The 5,124-nt window shown below is 34.9% G+C and overlaps 1 pseudogene; it reads left to right on the forward strand.

Moving 5' to 3' along the window:
• The first annotated feature begins 3,843 nt into the window (after positions 1 to 3,843).
• On the forward strand, positions 3,844 to 4,533 carry LOC129509373 (acireductone dioxygenase-like; annotated as a pseudogene).
• The last annotated feature ends 591 nt before the right edge of the window (positions 4,534 to 5,124 follow it).

The following is a 5,124-nucleotide window of genomic DNA, read 5'->3' on the forward strand; positions in this document are numbered from 1 at the left end:
TTCAAATTTTAATGAGTAGATGAAACAGCTGGAAATTTGGTTAAAATGCAGATTTCAATCTCCTGGGTCTGGATAAGGACTGACATTTTGCATTTCCAACAAGCTCCCAGGTGTTGTAAGGATATGGTCCAAGGAACACACTCTGAGGAGCAGGAGGATCAAAGATAAAGTCCAGGTTATAATATAAATGCAGAGACTCTAAATTAGAATTATGATAGAAATTATTTCTACTCTGTCAGGTATTTACTGTATTCTTTCAACATTCCATTTGTTCATTTACTTTGTTAATTTCAAAAATGATAGTCACTGTCAACTGAGGATATTAGAGAAGACTGAATGATAGGGAGAAAAGATGTGGGTAAAGGAAATTTAAATGAGATATAAAAACTGTGGGAAGCTCAAGGGAAGACTAATGGTATACTTTTAGAATGAGAGTTTGGTACAGGTGGGAGGTTCCCATGGCTAATTTACAAGTTATACAGAGGGAAGTGAACATTTCATCAAGATATATTTTTAACATTTTTTTTTCATTCTGAGTTCTTCTTTTAACTGTTAATTTTGTACATGCTGTGGGCTGAGAAATATGAATAAGATTTCACTTTAATAGCAATGTTACCTAAAGCTAACCACACCAGTTTTTAACGGAATCTTTCTGTTCTATTTTATTTTGTTATTTCAATAAACTTTCAATAAACTGAGGAAGTATCCAATAGGACTTCCTTCATTTTTGCAGTTAGTACCTTCTTGATTCTAAAAGCATTAGCCAGTGTCTAAGAAAAAAAGGGAAAGAACGTTCTTGTAATCATTTGTATTCAGAACACAATGGCAAAAGAGAAATAGTAGTTCCATTGGTTTTCAGAGTATCTTTGTTACTCTGTGGAAACAAAAGCAAGGGGATTTAAATAGTAAACCTTTGAAATCCTGGTGGTTCCTGAAATAGCAATGATGAAAACATAAGCTCTACCCTTTTGTTCTTCTTGAGACGGTCCTATTGACCATATCTGAATATTTTAACACAAAGGTCCACCTTAAAATTAATAAGAGAGTAGTAAAAATAATTGTTCATTTTAAAATCTTCATGTCATTACAGGATGTTGTACATAAAACAAGTTCTCATTTTACTTTTAAAATATGACTATACCTTTATTAGATATTCAATGTATTTTTCAGAAGATTTATAGGTAAACTTTGTATTATATTATTAGTCAGCCATGGCTTCCTCTACGGATTAAAGAATTAAAATGTTAATGGGAAATTCATGGCTCAGGAATTAGAAAGCTTCCTTTTTCCTCTGAATGACTAAGTATATATTTGGCTCTTTTCAATATCATGACCCAGAAAATTCATTAGATTTACATTAACAAAGTGAGCAGTGTATATTAATTTTCCCAGTCTAGAAAAAAGTAAGAAAACTAACAACTCTTGAGTGTCTCTACTGTGCCAGGTACTATCGAAGGGGCTTTCATTTAGTCATTTCATAAAACAACTAAAATGTAGGTCTGTAAATTAAAAAGAGAAAATTATAAACTATCTCCAAATAATTAGGGTAAAACCATCCATAAAAAAAGTCGTAGGGCAAGGAATATAATTTATTGTGACAGTAAATAATTACTGTGCCCCTCATGTGCAACTTCACAATTGATTACAGCTCCAGGATACTGAAAGAGAAACCCACAGAGGATGGGGGTCCAGCAGATCCCCCCATCTAGGACTGGATCGTTGACAATGGATCTGAGAATTTGGGGTTAACTGAAACTTTCACTTCCCTCTGAGAGACCACAATTTTATACTTGCAACTCTTACATCCAAAGGCAAAAGAAGAAGACACAGAACTCTGCCTTAGCTGGAATGCTTCTTTAATATTTGATTTGACTTTGCAAACTCATGTATTAATAAACAGCTGATGTTAGAGCAACTCAATCTTTAAGAGTTGCATCAACAGAGGAATTAATAACTATGGAAAAATTTTTAAGTGAAGAAAGTTACCCAACCACTATGAAAATACATGGTAAATCTGGCATGAGAGTACTCAAATGAAATTAAAACAGATAAAGCAAATAAAAGAGAATTTAAAAATTATATCTGGAATTGTAGGAGTTAAAAATTTTATGGCCAAAGAATCAGTTTACACATATTTTCCCCTGTTGCTTTCCACTGGGGATCATTACTATAACTAAAAGAAAAAAGTCTTTAGAGGAATTTTCAGACAAAAATCCCTTCATACTACCTTACTTCAGTCTTAAGCACTTACAGTTTTGTTTTGTCTGGTTTTTTAGCAAATTTACATTGAAATGGTTAAATTGTTTTTAGATTTTACCAGAAAATATGCATGCCAAAATGAGTTTGAAGTTTTTCATAATATATTGTTTACTATAGCTATAGATGGAAGGGGAAAAACAGATTTGTACTTATGTTAGATTTTTTCTTTTATGATTAGATTTTTAGATTTCTTTATAAACTGTCTCTTAAACTGTGAATTATTCTTTTTTTAAGATTTATTTATTTATTCATGAGAGACAGAGAGAGAGAGAAAAGAAGGGACACAGGCAGAAGGAGAAGCAGGCTCCATGCAGGGAGTCTGATGCGGGACTCGATTCCGAGTCTCCAGGATCACGTCCTAGGCCGAAGGCGGTGCTAAACCGCTGAGCCACCAGTGCTGCCCCATGCGAATTATTCTTATTTTGTGTAACATTACCTTATCCTCCACTAAACTGCTTCTTTTTCTTTTTTTTTTTTCCCAGGCTCATTGTAAAGGCTAAAGTTGCCTTTAATTTATTTCAGACACAAAATTTGAAACTATCACCAAAATTTGTCTTATGAAAGATGATATTTCCCTGCAATTCCAGAAAATACACTGAGATTTTGGATGTATACACCAAAGCAAGGTACACTGTCCATAATTATTACATATGATTAGGAAAAAATGACTGAAATAATAATACAAGAGTGTCACCAATGAACCACAGGAGGTCCTGAGACAAACCTGACATCTATAATTTCATTTAATCCTCCTCACAACACTAAGAGATGGGTTCTATTGTTACTATTCCATGTAACGAATGAAAAAATTATTTTTAGTTCATTTTTAAGAAAATATTTTTCTATAAAAATTATACTCTTTTTATCTAAAAAGAAAATGGAGCAATTTATAAAAGGAGAAAGAAGGCATAATACCTTCAAAAACTCATCACACAGGAAAAAAATTATTAGTGTTTGCGGAAAAATATTTCAGATGTGTCTTTTTGCATGTGTATGAACACAAGGCTATTGCTATGTGTTATGTCCATACAGATTGACAGATAAGCAGTAAGATGACAGATAGATGAATAGATAATATAGATTAATATATAGAGTGGTGATAAATAACAGATAGTTAGAAATTCAGCTAGTGGTTTTTTTTTTTCAGCTAGTGCTTTGAAAAACAATTTATTTTTCTTTCTTCTCTTTCCGTGCACATGATCAACCAAAAGCATCCATATTTGATAGAGGTGGTAAGATTTGGATGCCCAAAAAAATGCAAAGAAGAAGTTACTATTCAATATCTGATATTCAAAACAGAATTTTAAGAAGACTTTAGGCTTGAAAGTCCTACATCATGAAAGGAAAGAAGAATATTTTATATAATCTTTTATCTTCATTTTAGTGTATCAAGAGCCAGTCTTCAAGAAGTAGCCCATAAAGTCTTCATAATGTGATTTCCATACAGGAAGAAGTCCTTGGTCATTTATATTTTGCCAACGGTAGTGGTTAATTCTCAGCCTCTGACCCACAGGTAAAAGATGGGCTCTTCCTCGGGCTGGCAGTGCATGCAGGTGCTCATGGGGTCCTGGCCCAGCCCTGGCCATGGTGCAGGCCTGGTATAGGGACGAGTCCGCCAACGACAGTGTGCAGCCAGGCCACCTGGTCTGCCTGGAACAGCTGTCTGGGCTCGAGGTTCTTTACTGGAAGCTGGATCCTGACAAATAGGAGAATGATGCAGAATTAGAAAAGATCCAAAAAGAGAGAAACTAGTCCTGGAAAGACATAATAACCATATGTAAGGACAAACTCCCAAATCATACAGTAAAGATAAAGATGTTCTTTTTTTAAAATTTTTTATTTATTTATGATAGTCACAGAGAGAGAGAGAGGCAGAGACATAGGCAGAGGGAGAAGCAGGCTCCATGCACCGGGAGCCCGATGTGGGATTCGATCCTGGGTCTCCAGGATCACGCCCTGGGCCAAAGGCAGGTGCCAAACCGCTGCGCCACCCAGGGATCCCGATAAAGATGTTGTATGAGGAGCATTTGCACTTGGATGGAGATCCACCACGTTTTGGCCAGTGGTGGGTACTTTGATATGAGAGACAAAGAGGACAGGTGGGTCCTCATTTTCATGCAACAAGGAGATACGATAACTCTTCCTGTAGGGATTGATCACCACTCTACACAGGATGAAAAGAACTGCACGATGGCCACTTGGTTGTTTGTGGGGGAACCAAAGTGCACGGTGTACAACCTGCCAGCTGACCAGAGTAGCGCTCCTAGGGCCTAGCTCTCCTTTCGTCCTTGTGAATGTTCTGAACATGATCCCAGCAGAGAATCTGTCCTTTTTCCTTGCTTTTCTATTATAGACTTGGGACTAGGAGAGCTTCCCTTTGCAAGATTATTTGATCACACTGTGTTTTAATGAAAGGAGCTTTTATTATAAAAGTGATTTTTACATGGAAGCAGTTGTGGGAATGTGGAAAATCACATTCATTTTACCTAATTCAAGATCAGCACTCAGCAGCACCCTGTAATTTTACATAGCCAAGTCTTTTAAAATATCAATGTTTATATTATAAGACATGTATTATTACTTACTCGTTTTACTAGTTAACAAAGTACACAATGCTAATAATAATTCAAATAATTAATGATGATTGGTTAATAATATTTTGGGTCAATATAGAGCTTTTAACTTTTCAAAACTTTATAAAAGATACTATTTTTTACGTTTTCTACTTTAAACATCTAAATATCTATAAATGCTTTTTCACAAAAAGCTTTAACGACAAATACAACAAATAAAAAAAAATTGAATTTCCATCTAATGGGAAAAAAGAATTGAGTCACAAAGAGTGAGAATGACTTTCTTCAGGTC

The sequence above is a fragment of the Nyctereutes procyonoides genome, unplaced genomic scaffold, assembly GCF_905146905.1.
Source record: "Nyctereutes procyonoides isolate TBG_1078 unplaced genomic scaffold, NYPRO_anot_genome, whole genome shotgun sequence".
In the NCBI taxonomy this organism is placed as follows: domain Eukaryota; kingdom Metazoa; phylum Chordata; class Mammalia; order Carnivora; family Canidae; genus Nyctereutes; species Nyctereutes procyonoides.